The following is a 20,071-nucleotide window of genomic DNA, read 5'->3' as shown; positions in this document are numbered from 1 at the left end:
TCATAGAAAAAAAAATAACCTGCATTAGAAGGAGAGGACACCCAGGGAGGCATATAGTAAGGATATCAGTACCTGTTTGCAGTTTCTCTGACAGTCTGCAGCCAGGTTGTGAATTAAAAGCAGCTCACCCAGTGATGTTGGGGAAACTGTGTACATATATTTTATAAGGAAGTCTTTCTGGCATGATGGTGTGTGGCTAGGGAGGCTGGTTTATAGTTCAGAATTCTGCAAAACATTTATTTATTTGTGCAAAAGGCAAAAAAAAGATTTGAGCTAGCAAAAAAAGACATTAAATTCATAAGACCAAAGTCTATTACATGCATCAAAGTTGTATTTGTGCCAGGAGTGTCCCCTGAATTCATTTTTGAGCATTAGACTGTGGTCTCGGAGCAAGAATTTTACTGTCAGTCAATGCATGTGGTTTGCAGCTTTACCTACACTTAAATCTGCTAACCACATTTATCAGAAAACACCCTCACTCTAACATACTACAGGATTAAACTTTTTCCTGGCATCACTTGTACGTTCAGTTTTATTGGGTTTGCTGTAATTTTTCTCGACCAACAATCTCAGACCTTGACGGTTTTGGACGTGGATTCCTGGCAGATTGTCAAAGGGTTAAACATTTTTGTGAGTGCAGTAAAATATATATCAAGAATGGTGATAAAAGCCATTAGCCCTTCTTGATATCTACAGCTAGCACTAAAAGCTTTTCATGATCATCCATTTGAGCTTTGTTCTTAAATATCTTAACATTTGTGGCTCTAAAAACTGACTTTCTAGTAACAAAATCTCAATCAGATAACTAAACACCTCCCGTCAGAAAAACGGTCTGTAAAATTATTCTTTGCTTTTCGCAATCATTTAAACGTATTCCCTGTAGCGAAGTGTAGTATTCACATTTATTTACCTGCTTTCAAAAAATATTGCAGCGCTGGAGACCCTTGGCAAAATGTAAGAACAAAACTAAAACTTAGAGTGATGGATGATAACAGATCGACATTGAAAATAATTATTAATTTTTCTTGTTGCGATTCGGTTTTCTTTGTATTGTATTTTTTCAGCAGATAATAAACTGTCCAATATGTTCTTCGAAATCTCTATTATATTGAGGTGTTACAAGCTCTTGTGCAGTAATAATCACATATAAGGCAATATACAGTTTCTTAGATGGTTAAAGATGTTCCTTCGCTATTTGGTACCATAGAGCAGTGCCTTTTATCCCCCTTGGGTCGGCACCTATAATTTGGTCCCTATGCTATTTCAGTGGGTTCCTAATTGGTGGATTAAGCCCACAATAAATTGGTTACTGTAACAGCCCTAGCATTTAAGGTACTCCAGTCCCCATTGGCACTAGAAGCAGTCAAAGGAAGGAATTTTGCAGAATTAATGTTAGGAAGCTGTTAAAGAATGGGTTATTTTAACAACGAATAAGGGATTTCCAAATTATTGCCATGTACACAGTTTTGCTGTATGACTTCGTAATCATAAGGTTATTGAGTGTGGCAGAGGTTTTCATTACGGACTGCAGAGAGGCTATCTGGGCACTTATTATACAGAGAAGCAGAGGGTAAGTATAGTGAAGGAGGGAAACAAAAAGAGTATGGACAGAAATAGCACTCACAAACCAGATCTCTTGTTCCTGCCTCCTGAATGACAGCTATTGGGGGATGGCTTATAGCTGGCTTTTATAAATTGTTGCAGTTTGAAGCCAGACTCAGAGCTGAGAGTTGACTCTATAAAACATTACCGTAGCAGTTATAAAATATTGTAATGCCACTTATAGTGAATGTTTAGGTTGGTTCTGGCTAATTCAGAAACAGAATTTGTAAAACGCATCAGTTTAATTACATTAAAATATTAATATATATTTAGAATTTCATAACATTAAAAGCGCTAAAACACACCATTTAGTTTTATTTAATAATGAAATACCTTAAAACGCATTTAATTGTTTGTTTTAATTTTTTTTAGATGATAGACATCTAGTTTTTTATAATCTGTAAGTCACCGTTTCGTCAAAGACCTATACCCACTTTAATACCATGTAACCAGCTTTGCTGATTAATCAGGAATTCTTACAGTAAGTGCAAACAGACCATTGTTGCCGTCTGTGCGGTGTATTTATTTGCACTTCCCTAATTAAATCATATTTTTTATCTATTAATGTATTTAGAAGACCAACTAATCATTTGCTCATGCCGCACTTGTTGTGGGCATTTCTTCGGTGCCTCCAGAAGTGGGACTTTCCTGCCAAATTCAGTGACAGCTGGTGGTGTACTAGAGCGATACGTAACCCACTTCTTGTACGCACATTTAAAGAGGAACCGTCACTTCTTCAAATTTAGCTATATTCATTTAATGCTTTGCTAGGCCAAAACCAGGCAACGTATATACATTTGTTAACCCTTGCAGTGCCGTAAACTCAGTGTATGCGTGCAGCTGAGGCATCATGGGTAGTGCCACAGAGGTAAGTACTTATTTTTTTTTTTTTTTATAAAACTTCCCACTGCAGTACATGCATAGGCAACCTTCGGCACTCCAGATATTTTGTACTACACCTCCCATGATGCTTTGCCAGCATTACGTGTGTGAGAGCATTATGGGGGATGTAGTCCAAAACATCTGGAGTGCCAAAGGTTGCCTATCCCTGCAAATGCTTATATATAACAAACTTATCCCATTTATCTATATTGGACTATAATTTACAACTCCCTTGTCGATTCCTCCTAGTTTCTGATCCAGTAAATAAGACCAAGTATTGATGAACTGTAATCCCTGTTTGATTACAACTACACAACTTGATTTCCTGCTATTATTACACTTTCTCAATGACCGTCCCTTTAATCATTGGATCTGTAACGGGAAATGAAAATCCAGCGCTTCGCGTAGACACCTGAAATATATTCTTCACGATTTTTTTGTAAGCAGATGTCACGTTAAGACGTCCATATGTTTGAGTTTGGGATTCAGCCTTTATTACAATATACATGTGTTGCATCACTACCTGCAGCAAATGGGTTTATTCCTGCCAACGCTGCATGGCTTTTTACCAGCGTCGCTGATTTATAGTGAGTTTAGGACACTTGAAACATATTGCTTACACTTTTATTTAGTTGGTTAGGTATATTTTATATAAGGGGGGGAAAAAATGTAAGGAACTCTTTTTAGACCATTCACAAGCTCTCCTGCATTGAGTAAAACCATTAGCTACCGTAATTTAATGCGCTATAAAAGTTTGGATTTTTAATTTTTGTTTAGATTTTTCCAGAATTAAAAAAAATATATGTTTTATCCATAAGCCGCCAGAATTTTCTGATTGTTTATATAGACCATCCAGGGCTGCAATCAGAAATTTTGGGGCCCCTGACAAAGCACAAGGTCTGGGCCCCCCCCCTCCCTCCCGGGCCCGCCCACGCCCTACCTAGTCCGCTGACAATGATGCGGGACTGAATGTGGTGTGTATAGTGGAAGTGAATTAGAATGTGTGTAATGGATGTAGTGTTTGTGTGTATTAGATACTGTTTGTGCAGTGAATGCAGAGTGTGTTAGTGTAGCGGATGCAGTGTGTATAGTGAACGCAGAGTGTGTTTGATTAGTGGATGTAGTGTGTGTACAGTGATGTAGTGTGTGTTTGTGTAGTGGATGTAGTGTTTGTATGTACTAGATGAAATGTGTTTAGTGGATGCATGCAGTGTCTGTAGTTGATGTAGTGTGTGTATTAGACGCAGTGTCTGTGTATAGTGAATGCAGAGTGTTTCAATTTGTGGTGGATGTAGTGTGTGTACTGTGAATACAGGATGTTTGTGTAGTGGATGCTGTGTGTACAGTTAATGCAGAGTGTGTGTCAGTATAGTGAATCCAGAGTGTGTGCATAGTTTAGTGAATGCAGAGTGTGTGTTAGTGTGTAATGAATGCAGAGAGTGTGTTAGTGTGTAGTGAATGCAGAGTGTGTCAGTGTAATGAATGTAGTGTGTGTGTTAGTGCAGTGAATGCAGAGTGTTTGTAAATGTGTAGTGAATGCAGAGGGTGTGTTAGTGTGTAGCGGATGCAGAGTGTGTGTTAGTGTAGTGAATGCAGAGGGTTAATGTGTAGTGAATGCAGAGAGTGTTTGAGTAGTGGATGTAGTGTGTGTACAGTGATGTAGTGTGTGTTTGTGTAGTGGATGTAGTGTGTGTGTATGTACTAGATGAAATGTGTTTAGTGGATGCAGTGTCTGTAATGGATGTAGTGTGTGTATTAGACACAGTGTCTGTGTATAGTGAATGCAGAATGTTTCAATTTGTGGTGGATGTAGTGTGTGTACTGTGAATACAGGATGTTTGTGTAGTGGATGCTGTGTGTACAGGTGATGCAGAGTGTATGTTAGTGTAGTGAATGCAGAGTGTGTGTCAGTATAGTGAATCCAGAGTGTGTGTCAGTATAGTGAATCCAGAGTGTGTGTCAGTATAGTGAATCCAGAGTGTGTGTCAGTATAGTGAATCCAGAGTGTGTGTCAGTATAGTGAATCCAGAGTGTGTGTCAGTATAGTGAATCCAGAGTGTGTGTCAGTATAGTGAATCCAGAGTGTGTGTCAGTATAGTGAATCCAGAGTGTGTGCATAGTTTAGTGAATGCAGAGTGTATGTTAGTGTAGTGAATGCAGAGTGTGTGTCAGTATAGTGAATCCAGAGTGTGTGTCAGTATAGTGAATCCAGAGTGTGTGCATAGTTTAGTGAATGCAGAGTGTGTGTTAGTGTAGTGAATGCAGAGAGTGTGTTAGTGTAGTGAACGCAGAGTGTCTTAGTGTAGTGAATGCAGAGAGTGTGTTAGTGTAGTGAATGCAGAGAGTGTGTTAATGTGTAGTGAATGCAGAGAGTGTGTTAATGTGTAGTGAATGCAGAGAGTGTGTTAATGTGTAGTGAATGCAGAGAGTGTGTTAGTGTGTAATGAATGCAGAGAGTGTGTTAGTGTGTAGCGGATGCAGAGTCTGTGTTAGTGTAGTGAATGCAGAGAGTGTGTTAGTGTGTTGCGGATGCAGAGTGTGTGTTAGTGTAGTGAATGCAGAGTGTGTTAGTGTGTAGCGGATGCAGAGTGTGTGTTAGTGTAGTGAATGCAGAGTGTGGTAATGTGTAGCGAATGCAGAGTGTGTGTCAGTATAGTGGATGCAGTGAGTGTGTTAGTGTGTAGTGTATGCAGAGTGCATGTTGTATTAGTGAATGCAGTGTGTGTATTGTATTAGTGTATGCACTGTGTGTGTTAGTGTATGCAGTGTGTGTTGTATTAGTGTATGCAGTGTGTGTGTGTTTGTGTATGCAGAGTGTGTTGTGTTAGTGTATGCAGTGTGTGCTGTGTTAGTGTAGGCAGTGCGTGTGTTGTGTCAGTGTATGCAGAGTGTGTGTGTTGTGTCAGTGTATGCGGTGTGTGTGTTGTGTCAGTGTATGCAGAGTGTGTGTTGTGTTAGTGTATGCAGTGTGTGCTGTGTTAGTGTATGCAGTGTGTGTTGTGTTAGTGTATGCAGTGTGTGTTGTGTTGGTATATGCAGTGTGTGTTGTGTTAGTGTATGTAGTGTGTGTGTGTTGTGTCAGTGTATGTAGTGTGTGTGTGTGTGTTGTGTCAGTGTGTGTGTGTGTGTGTGTGTGTGTGTTGTGTCAGTGTATGTAGTGTGTGTGTGTAAATGTCCAATGAGGACATGAGGTGGGGCCCCCCTGGCTTCCTGTTACCGCAGAGGGGGCCCAGGCAGCACACAGCTTCTCCTCTTCGCTCCTCCAATAACTCTCGCAAGACCCGCGGAGCGTTGCCATGGCAACCGGGTCTCGCGAGAGTTATTAGCAGGGAGGAGAAGAGAAGAGGCTGTGTGCTGCCTGGGCCCCCTCTGCGGTAACAGGAAGCTGGGGGGCCCGCGGCTGCACACATAGATAGCGATATTCGCTATCTATGTGTGCAGGGAGGAAAAGTGGGGCCCAGGACTGCCAGAGCAGTCCGGGCCCCCCAGGGCCGCCGGGCCTGTGACAACTGTCACGGTTGTCACCCCCTGATGGCGGCCCTGAGACCATCAGGCACAAAATTAACTTTAATCAGCGCATTTGTAATTAGTATAGGGAGGCTCAGTGCCGGGGAATAGTTAGACCAGTTATGTCTCTGCTTTAGAACTGGTAAACGCAGGTTCAAATTCAAGTTAGACCATCTCACCAGTAAGTGTCTCTGGGCAAGACACCTATCGATATATATCCTCCCACCTCAAATCCTTATAGATTGCAAGGATACAATAAGCAGCCAATCAGAATGAAGACAAGTGCTGGAAATGTTACTAAAAACATATATAAAACTTCTGAACCATTTAAAAAAATATTAACACAAGAAGCATAGAATAGCAAAAGGAAAATGAGCAAAGAACATATTCCCCCACCCCCATTGGGAGACAGCCTTGTCATTCTATTTAAAAAAAAATAAAAAATAAAAAATAAATAAATACTTGTGCACTATCCCAAATCTGTATGCACATTTAAATAACTGGAGGTTTTAAAATATCACTCCAGTGGCCAATGATATTAAAAATCCAACAGTTATTTAAATGTGCAGAAGAATTTGGGCTAGTATGCAAGTAACTCTTTTCTTTGGGTTTTATAGTATGTATATAGGCTAATTTGTACTATAGGCATTACTGCTGCCTCAGAGTAGTGGCAGTTTGAGCTCAGGGCTTAATTTGGTATGCTTGCATTGTCAGTAGATTAACTTTCTGTTCCCTTGCGTTAAAGTACCAGACAGTGGGCTGCAAGGAACACCAAGTCTGGACCTTTTGCACCTGACACATAATTATCCCGATAAACCAGTTTTATGCTAATATGATTCCTGGAAAGCAGGGGCTTGCAGTTCTGCAAGAACTGGGGGTATACCATTGTATACTCCCGATGTACAGCTAATTGTTAATGAATTAAACATTAGAAAATACATGTCAATTAAATATTCACACCCAAATAGTTCAATCAACACGAATGTCAGTCCCTTAATATGTTTTACATCAAGGGTGGCGAAATAGCCAAGATTACGATAAAAATAATGAAAACCGAAAAATGAAAGTTTTTAGAAACGGGTTCCGTGCACGATAAAGACAACAAAAAAAAAAGCAGTAATATATAATTGAACTCTTAAGGATACAATAAACAGTGGTTTGTAAGGATTCATATATTGTGACAAGGCTTTTAGGGCTCCTTTTAAAGTTGATATTAAAAAGAAGAAAAATGTAGACGGAAAAATCGTTTTCTCCTTTAAAACCACCTCAGCCATCGCTGCGAGCAGAGGGAAGGCCCATTAGAAAACGCAGTGATTTGTCAGAGAGGTAGTTCAGCAAAACTAATCACAATCCGGGTCACGAGTGAGATATTTCTTTCGGCAGCGTCGAGGGATATTGTTTCAATTTAAGAACAAACATTTTTCTTTTCTTTTATAAATCCTGAGATAGTTATTCTACACTCACTACATGTACAGCATTACTGGCACAGTGATAGCATTGTACCCCTGCGGGCACTGCCATCTCTTGGGAAATGCAATACACAGAATACCCAGCCTGGCAGATAAGATGGAAACACAATTACAAGAGGAATTACGAACACTGGCGTGCACGGCCACTAGAAAATGCGCCGGTGCCATTATAAATCCAGAACAAACACAGACAATTCTCTTTGTCTAACTCGCAGTCCGACCTCTGTTTTTATAATTTTATATCACAATAAAAATGCTGGACCTTTCACAGTGTCTGTTAAACAATAAAACCAGAATGAGAATACAGCACAATAAACTGCGATTTGGTTCGTTCACATGAAGCAGAAACTGCCGCAAGGTTGCCAATGCATCACGGCAGCCGCTGGCGTAATGATGTAGATAGCCTGTCATTTTTTTGATCCTGCGCTGTTTATTCAGCGACTGTTACTATGCCAACACGCCATTCAGGATACAGAGAGATTGTCACATGGATGGGGACCAGAGCTGAATGACAAATCGAAAATCTGTGAAAAAGTGTGACGTCCAGTGATTTGGAGTAATTAATTCAGAACGATTGGCTTTTTCTGTTCTCTATATGTTGACTCAGTGCTAGGTAATGAAGGACAATAACACACGGTTGATCTGTGCTACAAATTTAACACCTGAACAGGGGATTTACTCACTAAACACCAAACCTTATTATTATTATTTTTTTTTTTTTTAAATTCTTTATTTTTGTGGGTTTTCAGCAAAGAACTCAAGATACAACATGTGTATAAAATAATAGGATGTAACAAGATACATATGTAAGGAACATTACAGCATGTCAAGTTACACAGGTGCTACGTCAACCCAATTTTAATTTTTTTTAGTCTAGTTAGGTTAAGCCCCTAAGTCTGTGCGGAGCAAGTCTGTATTAATGTCAAGGGGTGTTTAGGTGGGAAGCTGGGTATACCCCGCCAAAGGATATGGAGTGCCACGCGTTGCCTAGGGTAAGTGCGTCGGGGATGTTATAATAGTGTGGCTTGTAGATACTCATGACCTTTCGCATGCTTTATGTCCGGTCCCTGGCTGTCTGGTGGTTCGCTTCCCTCGCATTGAGGGCCGATGTCGGGTAAGCAGGGCCGGTTGGGGAGGGGGGGGGGGGAGATTCGCTTAAGTCTTGTCATAGGCTGTCCGCTTACGGAGCCAGAATGAGATTATATCTCCTAATCAAAGGCAATATAGGCAATATAACAGTAACGTAGAAGGAACATAAAAGGAAAATAAACGTTGTAACATGTGAGTAACATAGCAGAGAGTCCCATAGGTGTGTTTAGGAGCCGGTATATGTTACGGGCCTGCCCGGCCTTCAACTGGGTATTGTAGTGCATATTGCAAAGTCCTGTATGACGTGTCTTAGAAGTGGATATCTGCTCGGTTCATGTCGGTAGGTCTGCAGCCCTCTGCAGCGTTCCTCTGGGCACAAAGGGTGTGATGTCTGCGACGTTCCACTGTGGACGGGAGTCCGTGTTGTTCGCCGGCGCTGAAAGGCCCAGTGTTTGGAAGAAGACTGGAGCTTCTGAAACCCTTGTCAGGAGGTGTATCTTACCCGCCCGGTCTACCATCAGCTTGTGGGGACCCCATTTATATGGGATGGAGTTCTCTCGGAGGTGCTGCGTGATGTGGTGGAATGATCTGCGCCACATGATAGTATGTCTTGATAAGTCTCTGTATAGCGTTAAGCTTGCGCCTTCGAAGGAGATCGTGGGGGTGTCTCTTGTGGCAGTCATAAGGGCCCCTCGGTCTGAGTCCCGAACTAGTTTAAGCAGCACATCTCGTGGGGCATCCTGTGGTGCTTTTGCGGCCTTAGGGAGACGGAAGCAAGAGTCTATTCCGGCCTGTTTCGCCTGCTTTGGGAGCAGCAGCGTGGCCATAAGCCGTCTGCAGTAATGTGATAATTCTCCTGCGTTGATTGTTTCAGGTACCCCCCTTATACGCACATTCCGTGCCTTAGCTTTATCTTCCATGCCTGCTAATTGTGCTGTTAATGTGTTGCACTGTTTCTGTAGGGATCCTAAGGTTGCTTCTGTAGCAGTTTGTGCCACCTTGGTGCTTCTGACAGCCTCCTCTGTTGAGGTTACCCTGCCTGCAAGCGTGGTAATGTCTCCCCTAACGAGTGCCATATCGGCATCAAACATTGCCCTGATTTCCTGCATCATAGCTTTAATATCAGCTTTTGTGGATGGTGCCAGGTCGCCTAGTTCTGATGTCTGCAGGGGCTGACACTGTACCTTATGATGTGCAGGCAGGGGGTCTGGCATGCTATCTTCGTCCGAGGACTGCGAGGTGTAGGCCTCAGCCGGCGCCATCTTGGTCGGGCGCATGTAAGCGCCGATATCTTTGGATCCGGAGCCCGGATCAGGTCTGTGCTTTTTAGTTTTTTTTCCCATGGTCTGGGGTGAGTAGGGAGTAGTTTTCTCCGGACTCCGACGGTTAATTGCCGCAGATGTGGCCGTTTTATTCGGACGGCACACGGAGCTACAGGGAGTTGCGACCTTCCCGGTCTGAAGCTGGCTCCGCCCCCCAAACCTTATTATTTTTACCAATAGGTTGTAATTTGACTTTCTGATCACAATTCCTTGTTTAGTGATTAACCGCCTCTATGCTGAGGATTATTTCATTTTCCACATTATCAATTATTAGTTATATCTATGAAAATGATTATTAAACACTCAAAGCACCTAAAGTCTATCCTGCTGACATGCTTTATGTGTGAAGAGTGTCCTCATCCCCGGCCCCCCCTCCCCCCCCAGTTTACAAAAACAGCAGATTTCAACAGAAATTGTCACTTTTATAACAGATCCTTGTTACTAGGGCCGGTGCAAGGATTCTTGCTGCCCTAGGCAACAATCCATTTTGCCGCCTCCTCATGAATGCAACTACATTCCCACAGAGGTTTATTCACTAAACTCTGAATTGCAGTGAAGAGGCATTTAGGGAAAGAGACACACTGCGTAAACGTTAAACTTGTTTTCCTTGCACTATAGCTTCCCCCTCTGTCAAGCCCCCCTAACTCATGGTTTAAAAGGGGTAAAAAAAAAAGCCTTCCGACACTTAACCGGGTTCAGCGCTGATGTCCCTCGGCGCTGGCTCGGTTCCACCGTCACTCCTCAATGGCCGAATTAGGATTTCCCCATAGGAAAGTATTATACAATACTTTCCTATGTGGTGTTGCATGACGCTAGACGTTCCTATGAATAGTCACTAGAGGTGGAGTTAACCCTGAACAGTAATCATTGCAGTTTGCTAAAAACTACAATAATTAATTTTGCAGGGTTAAGGGCCCTGTGACCGTGCATCCAGATCACTGCAATCAGCTGAAGTGGTCTGGGTGCCAATAATGCACCTTTAAGTGAAAGCAGACGCACAGTGAGAAAGAACGGAAACCGCCTGGGGAGACATTTAGCGAAAGGATAGAAAAACTGTTGAGAGATTTAGGAAACAGAGACTGGGAGACATTTAGGAGAGAGACATAGTAAGCACACATTTAGAAAAAAGAAAAAAAAAGACACTCTCACTAACACACACACAATCACTGACAGACACACACACACAGTGTCCCTTACACACTCTAACACCCACACAGCCAGTGTCACTTGCACACTCTCAATAACACACAGTGTCACTTGCACACTCTCAATAACACACAGTGTCACTTGCACACTCTCAACACACAGTGTCACTTGCACACTCTCAACAACAGTGTCACTTGCACACTCAACAACAGTGTCACTTGCACACTCTCAACACACACTGTCACTTGCACACTCTCAACACACAGTGTCACTTGCACACTCTCAATAACAGTGTCACTTGCACACTCTCAACAACAGTGTCACTTGCACACTCTCAACAACAGTGTCACTTGCACACTCTCAACAACAGTGTCACTTGCACACTCAACAACAGTGTCACTTGCACACTCTCAACACACACTGTCACTTGCACTCTCTCAACACACACTGTCACTTGCACACTCTCAATAACAGTGTCACTTGCACACTCAACAACAGTGTCACTTGCACACTCAACAACAGTGTCACTTGCACACTCTCAACACACACTGTCACTTGCACACTCTCAACACACACTGTCACTTGCACACTCTCAACACACACTGTCACTTGCACACTCTCAACAACAGTGTCACTTGCACACTCAATAACACACACGCACTGTCACTTGCACACTCTCACTAACACGGTGTCACTTGCGCACTCTCACTCACACACACACAGAGTCACTCACACAAACACACACTTACAACCATTCATACAATAAACAATCCCCCATAGCCTACCTGGGCACTGTGAAGAGGAGAACAGGTCCAGGCAGGAAGTTGTTCTTTCTGCTGGGGGAGCAGGAGAGCTCTGCACTGTGAGAACAGGCTACTTCCTTTTTCCTTCTGAAAGCTTCCAATCTTTACAGGCAGAAGGCAGCCGGGATACCAGGTCATGTCCCGGCTTCCCCTGCCTGCAGGAAGCAGAGTGCTCTACTCGGGTGCTGGGATTACAGCACACCCTGTTCCCTGAGCAGGCAAATGGTGGAGGAAGCCCAGCAGGTGAGTGGCTGCGCGGGGGTGGGGGGAGGATGGCTAAGGAGCCGCTCGCTCAGTACACCACCCCCGGATAGCAGCAGAGCAGCTCACCGGGAAACCTAGAGGTGGGTGCCCCCTGCAAGTCGGCGCCCCAGGCGAATGCCTTACTCGCCTTATGGTAGCGCCAGCCCTGCTTGTTACACCCCCCTGGCTGTCAATCAGACAACCGGTCTTCTTACTTCCTGGTTTGGTTAGCAAATTGGAACTAAACTCAAGATTCAGCAATTGTCCAGAGCACCTGCCTTGCGAAGACTTTTCATTGAGCTGTATTGGGAAGTATATGATTGGACAGCCACAGAAAGTCTGGGCAGGATTAGCAGGGGAGGGCTTGCAAAGGCTGCAGACACAAGATCTGCAGCTTTTGCAAGGTGTTTTAGACATGCCGCAATGAAAAATCAAAAAGCATAATTAAATGCATGTTCTTATTTGTGATAGATCTACTAAACAGTGATTTTTAAAAGAAAGAAAACCTTTAATAGACTTTACAAAACTATGTTAATTTTGTTTAATTGATGAGCAGATCACTACAAATCTTTAAAGGATCAGTAATGGTATAATGTAGAGGGCTTGTAAATAAAACTGCATAATGTGACAAAGTTAAATGTGTGTAAGAATAATTTTAGATAATATATTGAGTGCTGTAACAAAATTAAAATCAGTAATGCAAACAAAAAACAAATATACCAGCGTTACTGAATAATGTAAAAGGGTTTGCGCCAGTAGAATTCCTGGATAGTGATACATTTAAAAAAAAAAAAAAAATCTGAATTCTTTCTTGTGTCAATCAGTTTGGGGTGCTTTGGAGAGAGCTGATAATTGTAGTCTTCTGTTTAGTGCAGAGAAACCCTTACATGGCGTTTCCAATATAGATGATACATAAAATGCTGGAATCCCCTGCACCCCAGAATGATTGCACCATCTACCCATCAGTACTATCACCTTACCCTGCTGTTCCTCTCACCTACTGGTTTAGACGCTTCTACCGCTTCCTGTATTCCACCTGTCGATCTTCATAACAGTATTAATGGAAGCCGGGTGAAGCACCTTAATGGGCACTTGATGGACAGTGCCTGATTCATGAAGAATTGCCTTAAAATAAATTTTGCAATCCAGGAATGATGGGAAGGAGGGGAGGGGGATTCTGATTGTCTGCCGTGTTAGTTTTATTAATAATCTTTCCACAGCCCATTGATTCAAAACAAGAACAGAACTCCCAGATAGAGCTATATTATGCATTTTCTTGTGCTTGAATAAAGCAGTTAATTGCGGCGCTCGATTCGCCGTAACCAACACATCAGTTCCCAGGAGATGGTTTAGGAATCTTCAAAAGCCAGCAGCAGATTCACTGCTCAAGTGTCTGACAGCGCGAGACGCTCCTTATGATTTTCTTATTTCTGTGATGAAGAGCTATTATGTTTGTCACTAAAGGATGTCACAAAGCGCGCTTTTCCTGCACAAATGCCAATATGGCTGCCGTGACTGGAGAAAATGTCACTAAGACTATTATAGGTCTCTCTAACTGATTAAGTGGCAGCTATGCATTTCAAGGCTGTGATTTCTGTGTGTTCTGACGTTCATTTTTTTTTCATGTATTCTGGTAGTTGGTTGCGCTGTGTATCACACTATACCTGAGCACGGCATGATCTTATTAGCGTATGAAAGAGGAATGAACACAGTAGGCACTACCAAGAGCAGCTCTTAGTCTCACTAATTAAATCTCATGACGATTTGTAAGCCTTAGGGTGACCTCATTTCCCCTCTAACACAGATACATAAAAAAAAGGCATCCCATATAGGTCAATAATGATAAGCGTCACCCACAGCTCATGAAAGGATAACGTGCCTTTGAAACTGCCCCTGTGCAGTTTTCCGATACTCTGTTATTTTTGAGCCCGTCATGGTGCTCACAGTGTTAAACCGTATGACTGTACGGGTAAAAAAAAAATACTTATTGTGCCAGCAGAACTCCTAACAAATGTATAGATTGTCTTAAAAATGCATTTAAAAAAAAAAAAAAACAGATTCCCTTCCCCTCACCTGCCAATCAGCTGTCAGCGTGGAGCTTGTTGCTGACGGCACACAGGTCTATGCAGATAAGAGTTTCAGGGGAGAGCAGGAAAATCATCTTACAAGAGGATATCTGAATCTCTGTCATACATTCTCCCTTCAAACCCATTGGGTACTTACTGGGGATACATAGGAGCGTAGTGATCCATATCTCTCGTTTTGAAATTAAATTTGAATTTTCACTTTAGTGATTTACCCTTGACATGCGCACAGTCGGATCTCCGGCAAGGGCTTTACGGGTTTTACTGTTGGAAATAGGAGTCCACAGCTTTATTAATAATAATTAAGGTATAACAAAATAGGGTCATTGCCAACAAATATTTTATTAAAACCAACATCCCCCCTAATACATAACATACCCTTGGCAATGACCCCACACCAATAATAACGATAAATAATATAACTAACAGATAACACATAACTTGGCCGTCCTACATTAAATTGTAGGGTGGTACCAAGACACCCCTACACCACCAGGTTCAGAGCCATCGACGAGCTCGAACCTACAAACCAAGTGTAACACTTCCTAATCCACACTAAACCTCCGCACGGCCACTTCCTGCTCCATTTACCCCCCGATTTAACTGCATAGTTGCCAACAGTTCCGGCAAGTTGGAGACTGTCCCGGGTAATTCACTCCAAGAAGGACTGGTGGGCAGTAACAGGAGTCCTGCTGCAAGTTACAGAGAAGTTCCATTTACTGCACAGAGCAGCACGCTGCCCATAGGACAGACCGCATCCATATATTTTGTATTTGAAGACAATACCGTCCTCTGTACAGCCCCAGCTCCCTATAGGAAAGCAAAGAGCTGTTTGCAATACACAGAGCATGGTTAGACGAGTCACTACATACTCACTCAGCCAATTGCAGGCTCCCTTACATAGTCTGCATACAATTAACACTTACACAATGGCTGCTGCAGAGAGTACCACCTGTTCTGCTGTGAGAAAGCATGCTGCCCAGGAAGTGACTAACCTACCAGAGGAACTTCTAGGTAGGTACCTCAGCCCCTGCCCATAATCCCTCTGTCTTTAACCCTCTCTCCCTCATTCTGAGCTGGATATTGGTCCACCTTTAAATCTATTACCCACATTTTCAGTCCATGATTTAGGTACCCTTACCCACTGCCCATTTTATATTCCCGGCTGACCATTTTGTTACCTTGGTATCCAAATACCCCATTTCTCTGTGTGACTCTTTGCTCACACTCTACAACGGCTTTTTGTTGGTCAGAATGAATCCCTACATTCCATCAGCCATAGAGGGATAAAGAGGTATTAAGTAATGTAAAAACACATTACAGACCGCCTTGTATTGCACAGTTGCTCGGTGTAACTGTACTTACTATTATTGTGACATTTTACTCTCCCAGGGACATTATTTCTTACTTTCTAGTACATTTTTAAGAAGCTGCTTTCCTAGAAATTCCATCAGATTCTTCAGAAGCCACTTGCAATCAGGGCATTGAACGTTTTTCTTTTAAATCTGTTTTTGTCACACTTTATGTAATAATAATAATAGTATTTCTGCTTCTTTGAAGATATTTCAGACGCCATCTGATATTGCAAGGAACATTTTTACCTCACTTATATTTTTGTAAATTGTGAATCAAAAATATGGAAGGTTAAATTTGGGTAAATTTCGTTTTTTTTTTTTTTTAAATAAATCATTTTAAAATATCTCTGAACAACAATTTACAACAAAAAACGCTTTCTATTCTACATTTATGTGAGCATATTGAGTGTATATTACACTATAGTTTGCCATTTTTCTGGGGGGAGGAAGTGGGGAACTTTTTAGTTCGTTTTTTTTAGGCTGCTTTATGCTTTTAGTGTCTTACAAATATTTGAATAGATAATGGAAATGTAAAGCTTTCCAACTGCAATGTCTCCAGTTGAGAGGTGTACTTAGGGTGTCTAGGAATACTGTTTTTTGACAAAACCCAGAGGGACTGCACCAGTAGGCTCCTAACACTATTATCAATATAGTAAGCTACAAAGTAGCCAACTGTCCAGAATTTGGCTGGGACAGACTCAGGAATTTGGTTAGAAATATGTGTATCCTTTATTTATCTACGTGTGCCAGTGTGTCACTGTATGAACCTGTGTGTGTCACTGTATGTATCTGTGTGTGTCAGTGTGTCACTGTATGAACCTGTGTGTGTCAGTGTGTCACTGTATGTATCTGTGTGTGTCAGTGTGTCACTGTATGTACCTGTGTGTTTGTCGCGGCGTGATTGTGTATCCGTGTGTGCATTTGTGATGTGTGTCTTATTGTGCATGTATCTGTGTGAGAAGTTGCCACAGTGTCCCTGGACAATTTTTTCAAATATTGGCAACTATGTGTCTGTTATTACATGTTGTCTGCTTGACCCAATGTTTGCTGTTTTTATTTTTATTTTTTTAAATAGTTTTTTTAATTAAAGGGCTGTTGTAGTTACTTTAGCACCCACCAAAAGTAAATATTTCATGATATTTCCCGTTTACTGAGCTCCTGCCTCTTAGCCCCCTGTCAACCATTGTTATAAACTCTGTCCTTGGCCCCTGGCACTGCAGAGCATACAGAGAGGAAGAGAAATTAAGAAATGCTTCTTCTCCTCAAGTGCAATGACGAGGACAGAACTGGTGGCATTTTGTTAAATTTTTACCTATCTGGATCTTTAAAAGAAACAGAGCATCGAATGAAACGTCATAGGTAATTTTATGTGTTTTATTTAATGCATAATTCCCAGAGAAGTGATGGTCCCTTTAATAACCTCTGTTGTGGGGTATAAAGTGCTGTGTATACATTAGGGGTACCACCGGATAATACACAATTTATAAATGCCATGTAAAACCACAGCATCAATCGGCATAAAATCCTACCTAGCCAGCGTTTAATTCAACATCTGTCACCGACATTTAATGTCACCAACATTAGCTGTGAATCCCATAAAGAGCGGCATGCTGTACAATAGAATACAATGTGTACGTAATAAATCAGTTCAAGCTCTCTCGTTAGCAGAAAGGTAAAAATATGAATAATTCACTTAGCAGATGGTAATAAAAGTGTTATTTCTTTTCTTTATGTTGTAATCTTTATCCGTAAGAAAAGCAGTGTGGGTGACTGAATTAAATAGGATTTTCATCTCAGCCAGTAATCAATATTGTCATTAAATCCTCTGATAACTTGCTTTTAATGGCGCTACTTGGGGGGGGGGAGGGGGCGAATACACAGAGGACGTGCGATTTGCTATTTAAATAAATATCCCATGCATCGGAGACCCACAGCAGCAGATAGATTCATCTCCTCGCACAATGTCATGATTTCACAATAACCAGATTGGCGCCACATACTGTGTTCATTCTATAGCAGGTTCAGGAGATTCTGCACTTTCCCTCCAATTATTATTGTTTTTAATTACAGGTTGGAGACTATTAAGTCGGCTCCTGTTTTTACAGTAACCAAAAATACATGCATTTAATGAAAAAGACTCCACAGTAAATACTGAGCAATTTGATTTGTTCAGTGTAGATTAAAAGGATTTAAATTTGGGCAAACCAGCTCAAATCCCATGGTGATTGGCCCACTTTTAGGACTTTGTGGTACAATAGGTGATTTCTCTGAACAAAGAATCTGCACTAAATGTATTATAGTGTCAATATATTATGTAATATTTTATGCAGAATTTATATATTTGCATGATTGTGTCTGTCCGGATCTCCAGCTTTGAGTGAGAACTCCCGAAGAAGGCAGGAAGATCAAAATATCTCCCTGCACTTCATTGAGGGAGCGTTGTGGTCTCTATCAATTTCAGCTTTTCGATGACTCCACAGCCTGCATTCTGAATCATTGATTGATTCAGACGATGGAGCTCCTCCATCAGAACATCAGGGGTCCAGCTCATCCTCGAGACCCCCGGTCTAGGGCCCTGGGAAACCTTACTGTCTCTGGCCGTATGATATATATGCAGATCAAAATAAAAAGAAAGAATTAAAAAACAAAAGTACTTAAAGAAAACCGTTATCATTAAATATAAAAGATTAAATGCATTTTAGCCTTTGACTGTATTGTTTTGAAATTCACAAATATATGGATTTTCTCTCACTACGCGAGCTGCAATCTTTTTATGAAACCAAGAGAGTAAACCTCACTCATATATTAGGTCTTGGTGCTTCCAAACCTGGTGCTGGCTACCCGTATTCCAATGATGCAAGAACAAATATGGTCCACATGCTCAGAATCACGTGCAGACGTTTTATTGGAAATCAGATTCAAAGTGCAACTTTTTTGTCTGGAATGGCCAGTTATCCAACCAAAGATCATGCAGACGGACGTGGAACTGTGTGCGTTCATGAATCCTGACGTCCTGAGCAAGTAGTGTGCGTCGTAAAAAAAATTCTGTATAAACTAGCTTCAGCTGTTCAAATTTCATGGTCTTCTGGGGGATAAGTAATGTTTCGATCAGACCGTATTTAAAGATGACTGCCCTTATGGAGCAAGTGGAAGCTAGGAGATGCAGTGATATGTATCCAACTAATACAAACAGTGGCTATATTACATGCAATATTTTATACTAAATAATAAAAGAAACAAGACATGCAGTGCCTCTGGATACTTTATACATTAACGTTCAGCTTTGCTGCTACAAACTCTGCTAATACAACATATTGATCATTTTCCTGTTTGAAATGCTCAGTTCTCAGCCAATTCCCATTGCTGCCATATTGCTCCATTTCCATTTCCTTTAATCCTTGCAATGTCCGGCTCCTATTAAATACCAGACTAGATATTGAAGTCTTTCTTGGCTTTGACGGAATTTGAAAAACTCTGGCTATTTTGACGGATTTATAACTTTGCATCATTTAATATTCAAGGCCACGGTTTACTCATAGGATCTCTGCCCGTTATGTGTTAGAAGATGGTGTAGATAGTGTCTCCTGGATCTGATTTTATTAATGAAAAATATAGATTTTTATTTCTGTTACATGTTTTCATGTTAACATTTCTCTGACATAATATCCTTATTGACCAAATAAAATCACTCAAATACACTGTTGGTATCTGGATTTGGTATGGCGGTGGAAGGGTGAACTAAACACCCTGTTTGCTGGGTTCTATAGACATAGACGGGGTCTATAGACGGTGTGGTTTTCTAGTGCTCCTGTTATTTTTTTTAGGGGCTGGGTAGCAATAGCAAAAGATTAAGAAAATAAAAGACGTTTCATAATAAATATAAAGTTGTTTTTCTACAGGATTTTAGATGTATTGTGTCACAATTATAAGGGTAAAGGTAGTAGGCAGTATTTGTTTAACTGGGAGCTGGCAAGGGGCTTGAAGACCTATAACCAACCCAGGGGTGCGGTGACTGGGCCACAGTTTTAGGGGAATAGTATATCCATCCCCCACCTAATTTTTTCATATCCCCCCCTTTTATTATATTAGCCCCCTTCCGCCGCAACTAGTGAGGGACACTATGTCCTCCCCATTTATTATTAGAACCCACCCACTGCTTATAGATGGGGGGAGGGGGCATTACAATTCCAGTCATGTTGTTTTTTTTAATTTAATAAAGCCCCCACCCACCGGCAATAGCTGTCCATTTGCTAGTTTATTAATTACAGTGAGGAGCCACAGGCTGCTCACTGCTTAGTAGACCTGCTGCCACCCATGTGATGGCAAATGGTGGCATGAGGGAGATATTACACTTCACTTATACTAATATGTGGTCATATTGACCTCCATAGGCTTTTACTTTTTTAAACAATTAATAGGTTTATTCATTAAAAAAAAAAAGTTTGATAAATGTGCTTCTGATGCATATTTATCATCTGTATTATTTCACTCATTTATTGGCCACATTTTTTTATATTTATCGACCGTTTTCAGCTGATAGAATTAAATCAAGGTACAGTGGGTTCCCGG

The 20,071-nt window shown here is 41.4% G+C and overlaps 1 protein-coding gene across 2 annotated transcripts in view; it reads left to right on the top strand.

Annotated features, from left to right (window-relative positions):
• The window catches only part of GALNT18 (polypeptide N-acetylgalactosaminyltransferase 18), a 315,863-nt gene that overhangs the window by 245,119 nt on the left and 50,673 nt on the right, over positions 1-20,071 (top strand). The window lies entirely within an intron of this gene.

Source organism: Pelobates fuscus, chromosome 12 (assembly GCF_036172605.1).
Source record: "Pelobates fuscus isolate aPelFus1 chromosome 12, aPelFus1.pri, whole genome shotgun sequence".
Lineage (NCBI taxonomy): Eukaryota > Metazoa > Chordata > Amphibia > Anura > Pelobatidae > Pelobates > Pelobates fuscus.
This window is presented reverse-complemented; position numbering and strand designations above follow the sequence as displayed.